We start from the raw sequence: 21,418 nt of genomic DNA, 5'->3' as shown, positions 1-21,418 counted from the left end.
GAAGGACAAATCCTGGCGCCTATGTGTCGATTTCAAGGACCTTAACAAGGCTTGCCCCAAGGATCCCTTCCCCCTCCCCCGCATCGACCAAATTATCGACGCTACCGGAGGACACGATTCATTGTGTTTCCTTGACGCATACTCCGGATACCATCAAATCAAGATGGCGGAGTCCGATCAAGCCGCAACGGCATTTATCACCCTATACGGCCCCTTCTGTTTTAACACCATGCCTTTCGGGCTTAAGAACGCCGGTGCAACCTATCAACGCATGATTCAGACATGCCTGGAAACACAGATCGGCAAAACAGTGGAGGCATACGTAGACGACGTAGTCATTAAAACCAGACACATCGAATCCTTAATAGACGACTTGAGGATCACGTTCGACAATCTCCGAACATACGACATCAAGCTCAATCCGGAAAAATGTGTCTTCGGCGTGCCCGCCGGAAAGCTCTTAGGATTCATCATTTCCAATATAGGAATTGAAGCAAATCCGGCTAAAATCAGAGCTCTGTCACAGTTGGCTATCCCAACAGACCTCAAGCAAATCCAGAAACTAACTGGATGTGTGGCTGCCTTAAGCCGCTTTATCTCCCGATTAGGAGAAAAGGCACTACCTCTTTATCGCCTTCTTTGATGCACCGAACACTTCGAGTGGACGGACGCGGCCACAGCCGGATTGGAAGAAATAAAAGTTGTGTTGGCCACCAACCCAATCTTGGCCGCGCCAAATGTCGGCGAACCAATGCTATTATATATAGCGGCAACACACCAAGTTGAAAGCGCGGTGCTCGTCGTCGAACGAGAGATGGACGGACATAAGTTCCCACTTCAAAAGCCGGTATACTATGTATCTACTGTCCTCACTCCATGCAAATCACGGTACCCACATTATCAAAAGATAGCATATGCGGTCTTCATGGCATCCCGGAAACTACGACACTACTTTCAAGAGTGTTCAATTATGGTGGCCTCTGAAGTACCACTCAACGACATAATATACAACCGCGATGCCACTGGCCGGATTGCCAAATGGGCCATTGAGCTCCTCCCATTCGACATAATATACAAACCACGACGAGTTAAGTCACAAGTACTGGGGGATTTCGTCGCCGAATGGACAGAAGCCGAACTCCCTAAAGAGTACGGCGCGTAATCCAATTGGATCATGCACTTTGACGGCTCTAAAATGCTGGCTGGTCTGGGGGCTGACGTCGTCCTGACATCCCCCACTGGAGATACAGTCCAATACATACTCCAAATACTATACACAGACTCCAACAACGCAGCAGAATATGAGGCCCTTTTACATGGTCTTCGGATGGCAGTCTCCATGGGCATTCAACGCCTAAAGGTGCGTGGCGATTCGAACCTCGCAATATCTCAAATAAACGGAGACTCCGATGCCAGGGATCCGAAAATGGCGGCTTACTGCAACGCCGTCCTCAAGATGTCAGCTTGGTCGAGGGGCTTGAATTCCACCATGTGGTCCGGGAAAACAATCAGGCGACAGATATCCTCGCCCGCATCAGCGCTAAGCGCGACCCCGTCCCACCTAATATCTTCTTGGAAAGGATGTTTAAGCCATCTGTGGTATGGGAAGGAGAGACCGGCAATAATAGTCCGGACCCGGCCACAACGCCAGATCCCGAACACTCTGACGTAATCGGAGGCTCAGCCACCGAAATAACAACTTCGGCCCACGTGATTATGGCCGTCATCGCCCCGTGGACAGAACCCTTCTTGTCTTACCTAACCAGGCAAGCACTACCCGAGGACCCAAACGAGGCACGTTGCATTGTACGATGGTCTAAAGCCTACAAGGTCCACGCGGGAGAGCTTTATAAGAGAAGTGCTACCGGAGTACTTCAAAGGTGCATCTCCGAAGAGGAAGGACGGCAACTATTGGCAGAAATTCATGCTGGACTTGGCAGCCATCACGCCGCAGCCCGGGCCCTTGTAAGCAATGCCTTCCGAACAGGTTTTTACTGGCCGACGGCCCGAGCAGACGCACATGACCTTGTTCAACGTTGCGTCGGTTGCCAGCTTTTTGCAAACCAAAGCCATATGCCACCTACCGCTCTCCAAACAATCCCCATTACTTGGCCTTCTGCGGTCTGGGGGCTTGATATGGTCGGACCCCTTAAAGGGGGAAGCCATAAGAAAAAATGCCTATTGGTCATGGTGGATAAATTCACCAAATGGATAGAAGCCAAACCAGTTAAAACGGCCGAATCCGGACCAGTGATAGACTTCATATCCGGGATTGTACACCGTTATGGCGCCCGCCACAGCATCATCACCGATAACGGCTCGAACTTTACAGCCGATGTGGTAAAAACTTGGTGCAGCAACATGGGCATTAAGCTCGATTATGCCCCCGTCTATCACCCCCAAACAAACGGTCAGGTCGAACGGGCAAATGGTCTTATCATGAGCGGCATTAAACCCAGATTAGTGTGATCCTTAAAGGAATCAGATACGCACTGGGTAGAGGAACTCGACTCCGTACTATGGGGGTTGCGGACCACGCCGAATCGCACTACCGGATACACACCATTTTTTATGGTGTACGGCATAGAGGTGGTACTGCCCTGCGACATCATTCATGACTCACCTCGAGTGCGCATGAACGATTGGAAAGAAGCCGAGCTTGATCGGCAGGACAGTTTGGATGCCCTGGAGGAGGAGCGTGACGTGGCAAAAGCCCGCTCCGCATTCTATCAGCAACAGGCTCGACGGTATCAAAGCAGAGAAGTACGGGCCAAAACTTATAACGTTGGCGAACTAGTTCTACGCCTACCAGAGAAGAAAAAGAACAAGCTCAAGCCCAAATGGGAAGGTCCCTTCACTATTGACAAAGTTCTGACCGGTGGAGCGTACCGTCTGCGGGATGCATCAGACAATCGACTCAAGCCAAACCCATGGAACGCGGCCAGACTCCGAAGATTCTACGCCTAGTGCCGGACTCTGTGTTCATCTCCTAACCTCCGTCAATTTTTCATATATATCCGTTATCTGTCTTTTCTTTCTTTATTTTCTCCCTTTATCTTCACGGCCTTAAAAGGTTAGAATGTGTCTTGATTACACAACCTTGACACGCTGAACGTGCTCATTATACCTGGGGGCTTCTTATAGAGAAGCTTAATATAACTATGTTCCGGGCTCTATGCCCCCCACACATGTGTTACTTTTCAACATGTACCTTTTCTTCGCCATTATATGCATCGATATGACTTAAGTTTTGGCCAAGCTGGGTTGCCTGGCTCTTGTGTTTATGCCCTATGTTCCCGTTAATTCGGCTAGGGCATAAGGGGAGTACCTCTGCGATTGTTACTGCCGGGTCAGCCAGATGTGTACCTCAGACTAGGTGAAGCCGAAAGCTAGCGTTCTTAAGGGAATATTCGGTCGGTGAATGAAAGATGACTTTTACTTATTGTAATACATGCCCCCAGATGTTTATATCCTGCGTCTACTTTCGTAGTTCGGACATGCACATTAATGCATGCGTACCCAGGGAAAGGAACCCTTAACGGAACTACTCTCCCTGGAAGATGTTTCTTACTATCCATGTAATATAACATAGCTAGTTGGGTACTTGTCTATTCAAGAACTTATGACCCCTACGCCTGGTTTCCACGCGTACCCCGGTTTTTACATAACTGAGCGGGTATTCGGATACACTCCGGACTGTCGGGTCCGGAGGTTGAAGCGAAAAGGTCCGCCATGACAAATGATTTACAATCCGGCTAGGGACAATATATGTCAATTGAAGTACACAGTCACTTAGGCTGACTAAATTCTTCTTCTATACCATCCAACAGGCTGTCTAGCCTACAATCCTGTTGGGAATACTTTGCGGCTAATTTCACCTGGTCATACACCAAACTGACGGGTATCTCTTTCCCTTCAGCACCCACAGGTCCGACTTCGGCCATATGGTTCGGGTCAGCCTTGGTATATCGAGTCTTCACCATGGCTCAGGCTTCCCTCGCACCTTGTCGGCAGGCAGATATCTTCCATAATCGGAAGCGCCACCGCACTCCCTGGAGCATCTCTACAAGCCCCCATGCCTCCTGGCAGGGAGGCGGATGGCCACAAGGCCTGGGCAATGCCCTGCATCACCTGCCGAACTTGTTCGTGTAGTTGTGAGAGCTCCGGCAGAAGATCACCCGCAGACCCGGGCATCTCCTCTGCGAGACGACCCGTCAGCATACCTCCAGATATAACTCTGTTGGTCGGTTTCTTCGCCGAACTCTATAAAAGTTTGTTTAAGCACTTACTAAAAATGCCGCGTCGAAGCCTTTTATTCTCCTTTATGGAGTCAGCGAGCTGGGCCCGAACATCTTTCAGTTCAACACTCAGCTGGATATTGCCATCTTGGAGATCGTTTTTCTCCTGCATAACCTTCTTAAGCACGCGCTCGCCAGCCTTTAACTGTCGTTGAGCATGTTGCTCATCCCCTTGCACGACCTCCGGATTCACTCCGGGATCATCTGCAGAATCTATTATTAGATTTGCATACATGCCGCATACTAAACTGGTACATGTCATTCCTTTTGATAGAGACAAGTATTACAAGAGGGGGCCTTCTGGGACTCCTTCATTGCGAGAACTGCGGCCTGAAGCTGGGCTTTGCACTCCTCCAGCTCTTGAGACAACTGGGTATTCTTCTCTGTAAGAACCTAGGCAAAACAATGATCCTTAAATCAGTTGTGCCAACTGTTTCAAGTCTCAGGGGCTACTGATATACATAATTATTAGATTTTCTTACCCGTATATCCTTTACGTACTGGTCCGTGGCTCTGGCAAGACCATTTTGAGCAGCTCGGATGTACGCGTCTCCTGAGTTGAAGGCATCGAACGCCTCTTGGCAGAAACAAGCGTCACGGAGTACGGCCCGACGATGTCTGTGATTCATGGAGCTCTCCACTTCAGAATTCGTAGCGGACAGCCGATCTGCATCCTCTGTAGAAGGAACATCCGGTGTTGGCCCCATGTTAGTGTCCACTTCTAAGTCCGGCTCTGGAGCCCCACTGGTGGAGGCGGGGCCGACAACCTCTCTGGATATAGTCCGGCGAGCATTTTTCTGCCAGGAACCATGGACATCATTATATTTCAAAAGACGACAACCATGGCGCGGGGTTCCTTTTCATACCTCTGCGACGATGTCTCAGTCCTGACCGCCTTCCTTTTAAGCCTACCCGGCTTCGGTGCCCCTTGTTGGTGAGTCACTGCGGGTTCGGCATGGCGTCCCGAGGGCCTTCCCTCTAAGACACCATATGTGTGCGGTAGGTGAAGTGCAGAAAAAGGGATCCCTCTCGGGAGTTGGGACTCTGGTTTTACATACATGCGATGCAGGAAGTAGTCCGGGATAATCGTCTATGATGGCCACCATGGCATCGTCGCAGCTCAATTGATAGAATGTCCTGTCAATAAGCTCCACAAATGTGTCCGGATCTTCTCCAAGTCCGGGGTCGAGGGCCCGGTTAGGGTCCTCTGGCTGTGGAGATGGGCTGTGGACTTCCCTCACAGCTTTTCGCAGTTCCTGCTATGAAGTAGCAAGGTAAATATTCATGATAAAGAATGGGGGAAGGTCTGGAGTAAAAAGTAGCAGCTCACCCAGTTCGGGGGGTTGTACATGGAGAATCCATCCTGTGGCTTGATGCGGATGAACTCCTCTTCCTCTCCTTTATATAAATCGGACAGTATTTTCGCTAGAGCAGCGACTGAGTCCGGACCTTTACGACGGCAGCGGGTGGCATCGTCTTCTCCATTGAAGTGCCACATGGGTTGTCCCCGATATTGAAGTGGCTGCACCCCCCGCATTATACATATTGACATAACCTCGATTATTGTCAATCCTGATTTGGCCAGTGTTTGTATCCGGCCCATCAGGTAAAGGACCTCTCTATTATCTTCCTCCTGGGGGCTCTGAGGGCGCCATTTGCGGCGTTTCTTCGAAGGGGCGTTATCAAACTCAGGAAGGCCCATCCAAATAGTGTCTGGAAGGGGGACGTCCTCCATATAAAATCACTCCGAAGGCAGTCTTCGGATGTCTTCTTCGGAGTACCGGACAGGTATTCGGTCCCGGCGATGCGCCATATCTCGGCTCCGCCCACTTGATATATTGACCCCTCTTGTGTACGGGGTACGAGGCAGAATAGCCTCTTCCATAGCTCGAAATGAGCTTCACAGCCCAAAAATAGCTCGCAAAGGGTGACATAGCCCGCGATGTGTAATATGGAGGCAGGAGTAAAATTATGCAGCTGGAGGCCGTAGAACTCCAGGAGCCCACGGAGGAACGGATGGATTGGAAATCGAAGTCCCCTTAATAAGTACGGGACAAGGCATACCCGCTCCCACATCGATGGGTTGGGAAAGCTCTCCGCTTGCTCCCCGCCATTGTAAGTGGCTAGTCCGGCTCGGACGGGGACCATATATGTAGGAGGGAGAAACCCCTGGGTCTGTAACTCTACTAACTGACCGTGGGAGACGGAACACTTCTTCCAATTGCCCGGCTTAGGGCTACGGGAGCGAGAGGAGGAGCTGCGATTGCCGGCCATGATGGGATGGATTTTTCCGGGCGCGCTCCGGTGGATACTCGCTGTGGGAAGATGGTGTGATCTGGGTCTGAGGATCCCCGACTCTTTAAATAGACGATTTACTCACATGGCTAGGGTGGCAAATGTAAAAATGCCCTGGCTTCTCGATTCGCTTGACACGTGGAAGATAGCCATTATTAGGCGTGGAAGCCAAGGAGTGCAAACATTTATGGGAAGCCGGACACTACTCAACAGGTACTCAAGATTTGGAGAAGAACCCGCCTTGCAATGCTGAAGACAATCTGCACGCCAGACTCATTGTCATTGTAGCCTGGTTCGGGGGCTACTGAGGGAGTCCTGGATTAGGGGGTCCTCGGACAGCCGGACTATATACTTCTGCCGGTCTGTTGGACTATGAAGATACAAGTCTCAAGACTTTGTCCCGTGTCCGGATGGGACTCTCCTTTGCGTGGCAGGCAAGCTTGGCAATACGGATATGTAGATCTCCTCCCTTGTAACCGACTCTGTGTAACTCTAGCCCCCTCCGGTGTCTATATAAACCGGAGGGTTTAGTCCGTAGGACGAGAACAATCATAATCATAGGCTAGCTTCTAGGGTTTAGCCTCTTCGATCTCGTGGTAGATCAACTCTTGTAATACTCATATCATCAAGATCAATCAAGCAGGAAGTAGGGTATTACCTCCATCGAGAGGGCCCGAACCTGGGTAAACATTGTGTCGTCCGCCTCCTGTTACCATCCGCCTTAGACGCATAGTTCGGGACCCCCTACCCGAGATCCGCCTTTTTGACACTGACATGCACTTTCACCATGTGCGAAGTAAAAAGGAACAGAAGGAGTACAAAGAGTTTGAGCATCTTTTTAGCGTTCCTGTACATTGCAATCAAACACACATGCCTGGCAATTCATAGAGAACATTGAAAACAATCGATGATTATGCATCTCGGCGATTCACATGTCAGAGCCAATATTTACTTCACAACTAAAGAATAAAGTAAAAATGGATCGACGCTGCTGACAGCAAAGGGCGTCCCATTCGAAAATATCAAACACATTTCTTCTTGCTAAAATCAATGAGCAAAATTTGACAAGGTTGTCCCATTCCAAAATATCAAATGCCTACGATTGTGGAATGGGCAGGGTTTGCCATCCGTTCGGACATTGACATGGCACCTCGTGCTAAATAAACCAGCTGTTCTTTTTGTGCAGTTCCACCCAAATCAAACAAATTCGCGCGTAGTTTGTATGATTTCGCCCTTATATGTTGCAACGCCTTGAACTTATCGGCACCTCCTTTCTTGTGGTGGAAATGAATGATTCGATGTATTCATGAACATTTTGTGCAGTTCCCATTGAAATCAAGCTGAGCACCCCTGTTTGCACAAATACAAAAAAAGTGATTAGTATAAAGCAAATTGTACTACGAATTGACAGTTTAAACAGGCACCTACATGGTCCATGTAGAGCACACTTTCAGAAAAATGGAACTCACCGGAAAGAATCCTAGAACAACATTGTACTCTCGCATCACAGCAAGAAAATGGAGATTTGTCAGTCCTTCTGAGCTGAAGTTAGTTTAGTCTTGTGGGGAGTAATGTAACCATCCTTCAACTGCTCCTTCTGATGAGAAGATAGACAGGGCTTCTTCATCCTGGCATAATCGGAACTAGTCACTTCACGTACTCCATATTCTTCTTCAGAGGAGGATGATCCTGTTGTACAAAGACAAGAGGACAACCAAATGCTAGCATCCCTGTTTGCTCAAAAAAAGGAAAGGAAATATTTACAACAACACAGATGAAGCACTTCTCAAGGACAATACCACTTTTTCATGACAGTATCTAAACAGTAGCACAACACCAATAGAGATGACAAAGCTCAATCATATGGATAAAATCAGTGGGCGAGTACCAACCTTTGTCAGGAGGCTTATTGTATAGAGCATACAAATGAAGCACTTCTCCAGAACCATCTGTTGCTATCTACTGTGGTGGCCATGCTTACTATATACTCCTCGATTAGTTTAATGTTTCCGACATCTTCTTGTGCAGTTCCACTAAAATATATGGTATCTTCAAAGAAGATCCCTGTTTGCACAAGTAGAGATAATTACATATTACATTAAGAGTGGCATCAAATCAGTGGCAAAACAATTGCTCGTTCCAGCCATAGCAATAAATTAAGATGCAAAACTATATCATTACTTGTGTCATCACAGTTCCAGTGCTTCATTACAGCACCGGGAGTTGATTTTTGTTTTTCTTTTTCTTGTTCTTCCCCTTCATCACTTGGTTCAATAACAGACAAGCTTCGCCTTCAATGTAAGATTTGGCATGTCAATTAGGTTGCACAAGTATAGCACTAAACAATGACATTAATTTTCTGATGAAAGTGGCAAAATACAGGCCAACAGTTGTGAAATATCCTTATCTTACCTCAATGGGATATTACGGTGGACATACAGATTGGAAGTCTTGTCTCCGTTTGTGCAGTTCACTAAAATCAAGCAACATTACCGTACAAGTAGCACAACATATGAAAGCACACTTCAGAATCATGTGAAAGAAGGCTAGTACTAACCTCTCATGACGCGGAATTCAAACAACTCACAAGAAGAAGACCTGAACCAAATTTGCCAACATGGATAGGAAGTAAGATCTCCTCTTGTGCAGTTCCACTAAGATCAAGCAATCAAGCAACGTTGTTGGTGTGACATTTGGTTGAACTGCACAAAACACTCTTAAAACAAAAGTGTTTTGTGCAGTGCAACAAAAGGTCACAACGGCAACAAGGTTAAGTAGATAACCCTGTTTACATAGAGGTGCAAAGGAAACAACTAGTGGTCTTAACGGTGGATGACACAGAAGCCAACAAAAAGAAGCATCTACCTTATCTAAATGGGAAAGAAAGCAAGACAGTAGCATTTCTCAAATGGTGGCATTGATTTACATTAACAGATAAATTATATTAACAATAACATTCGTTAAACATGTAATTTGATTTTAACTGTGGCATTGCATCAATTTTCCAGCGGCATTATTAGAGGGTGTTTGTTTACAGGGACATTTTGGTGTTGGGACTAAAAAAACTCCGTGTCAGTCCCATCTAAACCAAACAGGAGGGACTTTTAGGGACTAAAAGTGGGCATTTGGGACTAAAGAAAGAAGACCCCGAGTAGTTCATTACTAGCGGTAACATGGTCTTTTAGCATGCCATTTAATAACCTCTAGTCCATGTTTAGTCCCTGGAACCAAGCAGGTAGGGACTAGGGAGTTTTTAACCAAACAGGGCCTTAGATTAACAACAGCTAAAGAGTGGCACAGGACAGTGGACGCACCAGCACCATGTGCATCTACCGATGTACTGGGGTGATGCACAGTCTGTTGCAACAAAGAACAAACAACCAAGGAGCATATTTGTGTTGGTCCCAGTTTTGTTATCTTTAGACACCTTTCCCTATGTGAGCGCAGCAAATCTAGTCCTGGTCAAACTCTACAGCCTTGTCCCCCAAAACAAAAGATCAGTTTGTTACAGATGTGCGTACTGCGCTTGTCATTTTTCCCTTTTCGACCAACATAGGTGATGGATAGCCAGTCTGTACTAGTACTTTCCCCACTTCCTTTCCTCTTTGAACCACGTCCTAGATTTATGCTATACAACTTCCCCCCATTCCTGTCCTCTTTGAACCACGTCTTAGATTCATGCGATACAACTTTCCCCACTACTTTCCCCCTTCCTTTCCTTTTTGAACCACGTCCTAGATTCATGCTATACAACTTTTCCCACTACTTTCCCCCATTCCTTTCCTCTTTGAACCACGTCCTAGATTCATGGTATACAACTTTCCCCACTACTTTCCTGTTTGATCCAACACCTAGATTCGAGTGCAGAAGTGGAAAAAGCCCACATGCAGCTAGAGCAATGCATGTGTAATAAGTAAATTATACCTTAAGGTTCTTGGGGTGTGGTTCGGTGGGCGACCGGAGGCCGTTCAACCCACACTATGTACGGCGGCGAAGAAGAAGGGGTCGGAGGCCCTCCCACGCCGTCGCTGGGTGAAAGTGAACAACTGCGCCGGTAGTGGATTCCCTCCCTCGCCGACGGCGATAGCGTTAAGCCTCCTTCCCTTCCCGGCGAACGGATCCTGCCGGATCTTTGACCAGCAGTGAGGGGGAGAGAGAGAGAAGCCAACGAAGTCTTGTTTAGATCTGGAGAGGGTGAGACAGTGTGAAGAGAGCAACTACAAGCAGACCAACAGTGAGGGGAGAGAGAGAGAGGTCAACGAAGTCTTGTTTAGATCTGGAGAGGGTGAGAGAGTGTGAAGAGAGCAACTACAAGCGCTGAGGCTCCAGCATGTATATATATACTGGAGAGAGTGTGAAGAGTGCAAACCCTAGAAAACAAGTGCCGAGGCTGCAGCTTATACGTGATGAGGTGATTATACGGTCACTACGAGATCGTATAGCTCCGTATCCATCCATTTTGACCAGTCAAAGAATCCTCCTGGCACGAATTATGCTCAAGTGTAGTTATCGAACCCGAGACCTCAAGTTTGATGAGCGAACAGGCTAACCAGCTACACAACCCTCCCACCGTTATGTTCAACGAGAGGAAAATAACCTTTTATACATTCCTGCATTCGTGTGACAAGCATGCCGTGTTTTTTTGTGTGTGGGAGTCATTGGGATTTAAATCGTAAACGTGTCATGTGGCTTTGGTGGTAAGACTATCCACAGTGGTGCAGAAATAATGCAGCCTTAGTCACCTTACCTCTCTCCACGTAGTACATTGGGTCCCACCAGTCAGAGGGTGAAACAAACAAATTAATAAGAAAAATTAAAAGCGCCAGCGGTGTATCTTACCTCACACATCTCGCTACTGCTCGGGAACACTGTCCAATTGTTCCCTCTATTCGCTCACGTACTATTTTAAGTGAATCCTTATTATAACATGCACACAATTTTGGGCACTTATATTCGACCTAAGTCAGTGTGCCACCGTATCTCGTACGACTCCCTCCGTCTAGGTATAATAAGTCACGTTAGAAGGTGCAGCGGGACCAAGGTGCAAGCAGATTGGAGGAGATGGAGAAACTTGACCGGTCATTCCTCCAATCAAAGCCCTTATTTCTGTCTCTAAACGCAACAATTAATCCAAACAACTAAGAGATGCCGTTTTAGCTACCATGCAGGGCCACGTATTAACTCGCATGCAAGCCGACTTTGATTTCTTGACTGATCAACGCGTAGTTGCGCTCCATGCATTGGGTTTCCGGGGGAGATAACAAGGCAGAGTAAGGAGCGTTTGGTTACATTGCTTAGGCTGGTCATAGTGGTGAGCAACTTGGACTAGTAACATGCATATGTTACTAGTCTATGTTACTACTACGCGAAGTTTGCCGTCGGAATCGAGTCGATCTGGCTCTCCTGAGCTAGGAAGGTTTTTCTAGCCCACCCAAGCTAGCTGGCCCACAAAAGCTAACATATTTTGACAGTTCCAAACGCCTAACCTTGCCCGGCTATGCTAGAAGCTGTTCTTGCTAAGGATCCAAACGCTCCCTAAGTAACAACGCTTGCTAGCAACGAGGCCAGTAGGGGATTGAGATGCAAAGTTAATGGACGACGCCTAAACATTTTGGGAATATCTAATTTCCGTAAGATGACTTAACACCTAGACGGAGGGAGTACTACTCCTCAGTCCAGGTTTGATGGAATATTCGTCACCTCTTCTCTTCTTGTACGTACTCCATTTGTATCTCACTTCCTGTGGCTTCGCACTCGCACAATTTTCCTATTCTATGAACCCGTGTGTGTGCGTGTGTGTGTTTAATAGCATGTGTTTGTTAGAGAGAGCGACAGATCGACCTACTCCTACAGAGAGATGGTGTGTAGTGTACGATTTTAGCCGCGAGATTCGGTGCATCCTCTCTTTTCCAGACGTCCGGTAGGGACAGGCGGACAGCTGCCACGCCCGCTCCTGACCAGCCTGGCCCACCCAAAGCCCCTCCATCACCCGCGAGCGCTGACCACCCAAAATGGTCAGCGCCGCTGTGGGAGTCCTGGATTAGGGGGTCCTCGGACAGCCGTTCTATGTACTTTGGCCGGACTATTGGACTATGAAGATACAAGATTCAAGACTTCGTCCCGTGTCCGGATGGGACTCTCCTTGGTGTGGAAGGCAAGCTTGGCAATTCGGATATGTAGATCTCCTCCCTTGTAACCGACTCTCTGTAACCCTAGCCCCCTTCGGTGTCTATATAAACCGGAGGGTTTAGTCCGTAGGACAACAACAATCATAATCATAGGCTAGCTTCTAGGGTTTAGCCTCTACGATCTCGTGGTAGATCGACTCTTGTAATACTCATATCATCAAGATCAATCAAGCATGAAGTAGGGTATTACCTCCATCGAGAGGGCCCGAACCTGGGTAAACATTGTGTCCCCCGCCTCCTGTTACCATCCGCCTTAGACGCACAGTTCGGGACCCCCTACCCGAGATCCGCCGGTTTTGACATCGACATTGGTGCTTTCATTGAGAGTTCCGTTGTGCCATCACGATAAGGCTTGATGGCTCCTCTTGTAGTCAAGGACAACATTACCTCTGGGGAGCCCTGGCTGCAGGCCAAACTCTCAGACTAGGCGGCTTCGTCATGACCTCCCGTTCGGCCGTCACACCGACGATGACTTCTAGGGTCATCAAAAACAACCTCCACGTCGGCTCGGGATTCGCCGAGCAGATGGATCCAATGGAGATCTCTTCCTTGAACAAGCTCTTGGATCGCATTGCCGCCCTGGGAGTCGCTACGGACTATGATCGGATTGGGCTTAAACCCGACCAAAGGGAGATTAACTCTTCGCCGGTCACCCATCAGATAGGGGTGGTGGAGGAGCAATGTGGCGATTCTTCCTTTATTTTGAGGACAAACTATGTCCGGATTCCCGAGCTCTCCGAGCCGGATACCCGTCTACGGGAGGACATGGCCCAAGCTTCGAACCTAGAATCAGGCATTGGGCCAGAACTATTGGGCAATATCCCGGAGCCCGAATGGCCAAGCTCGGAAACTCCTCCGCCCCTGGGTTTCAGATCGGGTCAGGGTTTGGACCTAAATCTACCCACCCGCCCAGACATAAGTGATCTTTCCCACATTAGACAAGAGCCCCAAGAGACAGTACATCACTATTGGGCCAGATTCCTCCTCGTAATGAACAAGGTCAAGGACTGTCGAGAGGAAGACGCAATTTCATTCTCTTGCAATAATTGCACGGACAAGGGAATTCTCAACGCCTTAAGTCGACGTGACATAGCACACTTCCCTGACTTGGCGGCCATAGTACAGAAGTACTGTGCGATGGAAAGCGCCTGGAAAACCCAAACAAAATTCTGGGATCCTCCGGCTCTCACTGTCCGAACTAAAAGGGTATACTCTCGTAAGTCACCCAATCCAAACACAAAGAAACCAAAGCCCACTACAGGGCGTGGAACTATATTGGAGGGATGGCTCAATGGGCCATGCAAAATTCACAGTACACCGGATACCACGCCAACACATAGCCTTAGAGCATGTTGGATACTCCGGCAGGTGGCCAAGAGCTGTGAGGATCTCCTCATCAACAATACCGCAGAGCACCATCCCACAGACAATAACAATACAGTTTAACAGTCTTCGAGACCTTCGCCTCAAATAATAGGCGCAAGCGAGCACTCCACAGCCTTGCCGAAGTCTGCCACGTTGCAGCAATAAATCCATGGAACGACACGACCATAACCTTCAATGCCAGTGACGAACCTCAATTCCGAACAGCCCGAGCACCAGCCGCTTTGGTCCTTAGTCCAATCGTGGACGGCTTCCGGCTTACTAAAGTGCTCATGGACGGCGGCAGCGGATTAAACCTCATCTACGAAGAAACTCTTAGCAAAATGGAAATAGACAGGAGCCGCATTGAGCAAAGCAGCACGACCTTCAGAGGAATCATCCCTAGTCGGGAGGCACGCTGTGCGGGAAAAATCACACTAGATGTGGTATTCGGCACACCGGAGAATTATAGGTCCGAAGAAATCACATTCCAAGTGGCCCCGTTCAGTAGCGGTTACCACGCCCTTTTAGGGCGGGAGGCATTCACAATCTTCCAAGCTATACCCCATTACGGGTACATGAAGCTCAAAATGCCCGGGCCCAAAGGAATCATCACTCTAGCTAGTGATCCGGACATAGCATTCCACGCCAAAAATAAAACCGCCGCACTAGCCCTCGAGGCGTTATCCGAAGCCCTCACGGCCGAAGAACTAACTGCGTTGCGCTCCACGGTGGATAGGGACAACGTGATACTCGACAAAAGATCCAAGTCCACCTCTTTTAAACCAGCGGATGAAATAGTCAAATTCCAGGTCCATCCAACGGACCCCACAAAATCAGCATCCATCGGGGCGCAGCTTAACCCCACAACAGACGCCGCACTGCGGGAGTTCTTGCGCGAGAATTGGGACATATTCGCCTGGCATCCTCCAGACATGCCAGGAATCCCACTAAGGCTGGCCGAGCACAACCTCAACATTCTAAAGGGGTTCTAGCCAGTCAAGCAGACTCTCCGGTGTTTCTCTGAGACTAAGCGACAAGCCATGGGAGAAGAGCTAGCCAAGTTGCTCGAGGTCGGATTCATCAGAGAGATAAAACATCCGGACTGGCTAGCAAACCTGGATGGTACCAAAGAAGGACAAATCCTGGCGCCTATGTGTTGATTTCAAGGACCTTAACAGGGCTTGCCCCAAGGATCCCTTCCCCCTCCCCCGCATCGATCAAATTATCGACTCTACCGCAGGACATGACTCATTGTGTTTCCTCGATGCATACTCCGGATACCATCAAATTAAGATGGTGGAGCCTGATCAAGCCGCAACGGCGTTTATCACTCCATACGGCCCCTTCTGTTTTAACACCATGCCTTTCGGGCTCAAAAACGCCGGTGCAACCTATCAACGCATGATTCAGACATGCCTGGAAACACAAATCGGCAAAACAGTGGAGGCATACGTAGATGATGTGGTCATTAAAACCAGACACGTCGAATCCTTAATAGACGACTTGAGGCTCACGTTCGACAATCTTCGAACGTACGACATCAAGCTCAATCCGGAAAAATGCGTTTTCGGCGTGCCTGCCGGAAAGCTCTTGGGCTTCATTGTCTCCAATAGAGGAATTGAAGCAAATCCGGCTAAAATCCGAGCTCTGTCACAGTTGGCTATCCCAACAGACCTCAAGCAAATCCAGAAGTTAACTGGATGCGTGGCTGCCTTAAGCCGCTTTATCTCCCGATTAGGAGAAAAGGCACTACCTCTTTATCGCCTTCTTCGATGCACCGAACACTTCGAGTGGACGGATGCGGCCACGGCTGGATTGGAAGAAATAAAGGCCGTCTTGGCCGTGCCACATATCGGTGAACCAATGATGTTATATATAGCGGCAACACACCAAGTAGTAAGCGCAATGCTCGTTGTCGAACGAGAGACGGACGGACATAAGTTCCCGCTTCTAAAGCCGGTATACTACGTGTCCACTGTCCTCACTCCATGCAAATGACGGTACCCACATTATCAAAAGATAGCATACGCGGTCTTCATGGCATCCCGGAAACTACGACACTACTTTCAAGAGTGTTCAATTACGGTGGCCTCTGAAGTAGCACTCAACGACATAATAAATAACCGCGATGCCACTGGCCAGATTGCTAAATGGGCTATTGAGGTCCTCCCATTCGACATAATATACAAACCACGACGAGCCATTAAATCACAAGTACTGGCTGATTTCTTCGCCGAATGGACAGAAGCCGAACTCCCTAAAGAGTACGGCGCGTACTCCAATTGGATCATGCACTTTGATGGCTCTAAAATGCTGGCTGGTCTGGGGCTGGTGTCATCCTGACATCCCCCACCGGAGATACAGTCCAATACGTATTCCAAATACTATACATAGACTCCAACAACGCAGCAGAATATGAGGCCCTGTTACATGGTCTCCGGATGGCAGTCTCCATGGGCATTCAACGCCTGGAGGTGCGTGGGGATTCAAACCTCGCAATATCTCAAATAAATGGGGACTTCGACACCAAGGATCCGAAAATGGCGGCTTACCGCAACGCCGTCCTCAAGATGTCAGCTCGGTTCGAGGGGCTTGAATTCCACCATGTGGTCCGGGAAAACAATCAAGCGGCGGATATTCTAGCCCGCATCGGCGCTAAGCGCGACCCTGTCCCACCTAATATCTTCTTGGAAAGGCTGTTTAAGCCATCTGTGGTATGGGAAGGAGAGACTGGCAACAATAGTCCAGACCCGGCCACAACGCCAGATCCCGAACACTCTGATGTAATCGGAGGCTCTGCCACCGAAATAACACCTTCGGCCCACGTGATTATGGCTGTCATCGCCCCGTGGATAGAACCCTTCTTGGCCTACCTAACTAGGCAAGAACTCCCTGAGGACCCAAACGGTGCGGCGGTCTAATGCCTACAAGGTCCACGAGAGAGAGCTTTATAAGAAAAGCGCTACCGGAGTACTTCAAAGGTGCATCTCCGAAGTGGAAGGACGACAACTATTGGCAGAAATTCATGCTGGACTTGGCGGCCATCACGCCGCAGCTCAAGCCCTTGTAAGCAAGGCCTTCCGTACAAGTTTTTACTCGCCGACGGCCCGAGCAGACGCACAGGACCTCGTCCAACGTTGTGTCGGTTGCCAGCTTTTTGCAAACCAAAGCCATATGCCACCTACCGCTCTCCAAACAATCCCCATTACTTGGCCCTTCGCGGTCTGGGGGCTTGATATGGTCGGACCCCTTAAAGGGGGAAGCCATAAGAAAAAATACCTATTGGTCATGGTGGATAAATTCACCAAAGGGATAGAAGCCAAACCAGTTAAAATGGCGGAATCCGGACTGGTGATAGACTTCATATCCAGGGTTGTACACCGTTACGGCGTCCCTCATAGCATCATCACCGATAACGGCTCGAACTTTACAGCCGACGAGGTAAAAACTTGGTGCGACAACATGGGCATTAAGCTCGATTATGCCTCCGTCTATCACCCCCAAACAAACGGTCAGGTCGAGCGGGCAAATGGTCTTATCATGAGCGGCATTAAACCCAGATTAGTGCGATCCTTGAAGGAATCAGATACGCACTGGCTAGAGGAGCTCGACTCCGTAGTATGGGGGCTGCGGACCACGCTGAATCGCACTACCGGTTACACACCGTTTTTCATGGTGTACGGCGCAGAGGCAGTACTGCCCTGCGACATCATTCATGACTCACCTCAAGTGCGTATGTACGAAGAGAAAGAAGCCGAGCTTGATCGGCAGGACAGCTTGGATGCCCTGGAGGAGGAGCGTGACGTGGCAAAAGCCCGCTCCGCATTCTATCAGCAACAGGCTCGATGGTATCAAAGCAGAGAAGTATGGGCCAAAACTTATAATGTTGGCGAACTAGTTCTACGCCTACCAGAGAAGAAAAAGAACAAACTCGAGCCCAAATGGGAAGGTCCCTTCATAATTGACAAAGTTCTGACCGATGGAGCGTACCGTCTGCGGGATGCATCGGACAATCGACTCGAGCCAAACCCATGGAACGCGGCCAGACTCCGAAGGTTTTACGCCTAGTGCCGGACTCTCTGTTCGTCTCCTTACCTCTGTCAATTATATATATATATATATGTATATATCCGTTATCTGTCTTTTCTTTCTTTCTTTTCTCCCTTTTTTCTCCACGGCTTTAAAAGGTTAAAACGTGTCTTGACTACACAATCTCGATGCGCTAGGCGTGCTCATTATACCTGGGGGCTTCTTATACAGAGGCTTAATATAACTATGTTCCGGGCTCTATGCCCCCCGCACATGTGTTACTCTTCCACATGTACCTTTTCTTCGCCATTATATGCATCGATATGACTTAAATTTTGGCCAAGTTGGGTTGCCTGGCTCTTGTGTTTGTGCCCTACGTTCCCGTTAATTCGGCTAGGGCATAAGGGGAGCACCTCCGCGATTGTTACTGCCGGGTCAGCCGGATGTGTACCTTAGACTGGGTGAAGCCGAAAGCTAGCGTTCTTAAGGGAATATTCGGTCGGTGAACAAAAGATGACTTTTACTTATTGTAATACATGCCCCCAGATGTTTATATCCTGCATCTCTTTTCGCAGTTCGGACATGCACATTAATGCATGCGCACCCAGGGAAAGGAACCCTTAACGGAACTATTCTCCCTAGAAGATGTTTCTTACTATCCATGTAATACAACATAGCTAGTTGGGTACTTGTCTGTTCAAGCACTTATGACCTCTACGCCTAGTTTCCACGCGTACCCCAGTTTTTACATAACTGAGCGGGTATTCGGATACACTCCGGACTGTCGGGTCCGGAGGTCGAAGCGAAAAGGTCCGCCATGACAAATGATTTACAATCCGGCTAGGGACAATATATGTCAATTGAATTACACAGACACTTAGACTGACTAAATTCTTCTTCTATACCATCCAACAGGCTGTCTAGCCTACAATCCTGTTGGGAATACTTTGCGGCTAATTTCACCTGGTCATACACCAAACTGACGGGGATTTCTTTCCCATCAGACCCCACAGGTCCGACTTCGGCCATATGGTTCGGGTCAGCCTTGGTATATCGAGTCTTCACCATGGCCCGGGCTTCCCTCGCACCTTGTCGGCAGGCGGATATCTTCCACAATCGGAAGCGCCGCCGTGCTCCCTTGAGCATCTCTACGAGCCCCCCATGCCTCCTGGCAGGGAGGCGGATGGCCACAAGGCTTGGGCAATGCCCTGCATCACCTGCCGAACTTGTTCGTGCAGTTGTGAGAGCTCGGGCAGAAGATCACCTGCAGACCCGGGCATCTCCTCTGCGGGACGACCCGTCAGCATACCTACAGATATAACTCTGTTAGCCGGTTTCTTCGCCGAACTCTATAAAAGTTCGTTTAAGCACTTACTAAAAATGCCGCGTCGAAGCCTCTTATTCTCCTTTACGGAGTCGGCAAGCTGGGCCCGAACATCTTTCAGTTCAACACTCAGCCGAATATTGGCATCTTGGAGATCGTTTTTCTCCTGCCTAACCTACTTAAGCACGCGCTCGCGAGCCTTTAACTGTCGTTGAGCATGTTGCTGTAACGCCCACGATGCGGCTATATCTCCCATGTGTCGAGGCACGACTTAGAGGCATAACCACATAGTGGTTTTGTCGCAAGAAGGGTCATCTTCACGCAATCCCATGTAATGAACAAGAATGGGATAAAGAGTTGGCTTACAATCGCCACTTCACACAATACATAAATAAATATCATACATCATCCAAAATACAAGCATATAGACCGACTACGGTCAAAATCCAGATAAAAATAAGATAACCCCAAATGCTAGATCCCCGATCGTCCCAACTGGGCTCCACTACTGATCATCAGGAAAAGACACATAGTAACGACCACGTTCCTCGTCGAACTCCCACTTGAGATCGACGCCATCATCTGCACTGGCATCGTCGGCACCTGCAACTGTTTTGGTAGAATCTGTGAGTCACGGGGACTCAGCAATCTCACACCCGCGAGATCAAGACTATTTAAGCTGGTAGGAAAGGATGGTGCAATGAGGTGGAGCTGCAGCGGCAAAAGCATATATGGTGGCTAACTTGCGCAAAAGAGAGCGAGAAGAGAAGCAACGGAACGGACGTCATCTAGCAATGATCAAGAAGTGATCCTGAACACCTACTTACGTCATAAATAACTCAGACCGTGTTCACTTCCCGGACTCCGCCGAGAAGAGACCATCACGGCTACACACGCAGTTGATGAATTTTAATTGGGTCAAGTGACAAGTTATCTACAACCGGACATTAACAAATTCCCATCTGCCTCATAACCGTGGGCACGGCTTTCGAAAGATAATACCCTACAGGGGTGTCCCAACTTAGCCCATCATAAGCTCTCACGGTCAACGAAGGATAAACCTTCTCCCGGAAAGACCCGATCAGTCTCGGAATCCCGGTTTACAAGACATCTCGACAATGGTAAAACAAGACCAGCAAAGCCGCCCGAATGTGCCGACAAATCCCGATAGGAGCTGCACATATCTCGTTCTCAGGGCACACCGGATTGTCCAAGCTCCCGATAGGCCAGCCCAGAGTTGCCCCTGGTGGCCACCGGTGACCGACAGTTTGGACCAATACTCAGAGGAGCACTGGCCCGGGGGTTTAAAATAAAGATGACCCTCGGGCTCGCGAAAACCCGGGGGAAAAGGCTTAGGCGGCAAATGGTAAAACCAAAGTTGGGCTTTGCTGGAGGAGTTTTATTCAAGGCGAACTGTCAAGGGGGTCCCATAAATCACCCGACCGTGTAAGGAACGCAAACTCAAGGAACATAATCCCGGTATAACCGTAACTAGGGCGGCAAGAGTGGAACAAAACACCAGGCGTAAGGCCGAGCCTTCCACCCTTTACCAAAATATATATAGATGCATTAATTGAATAAGAGATATTGTGATATCCCAACATATCCATTTTCCGACATGGAACAAACTTCAACTTCACCTGCAACTAGCAACGCTATAAGAAGGGCTGAGCAAAAGCGGTAACTTAGCCAAACAACGGTTTGCTAGGAAGGGGTGGTTAGAGGCTGACATGGCTAAAATGGGAGACATGATATAGCAAGTGATAGGTAGCGGAGCATGGCAATAGAGCGAACAACTAGCATAGCAAAGATAGAAGTGATTTCGAGGGGTGGTCATCTTGCCTGCAAGATTCTCAGAGTTGTCGAAAGCTTGATCCTCGTAAGCGTACTCGATAGGTTCCTCGTTCACGAACTCGTCT

This window comes from Aegilops tauschii, chromosome 3 (assembly GCF_002575655.3).
Source record: "Aegilops tauschii subsp. strangulata cultivar AL8/78 chromosome 3, Aet v6.0, whole genome shotgun sequence".
Lineage (NCBI taxonomy): Eukaryota > Viridiplantae > Streptophyta > Magnoliopsida > Poales > Poaceae > Aegilops > Aegilops tauschii.
Note: the sequence above shows the minus strand (reverse complement) of the source record.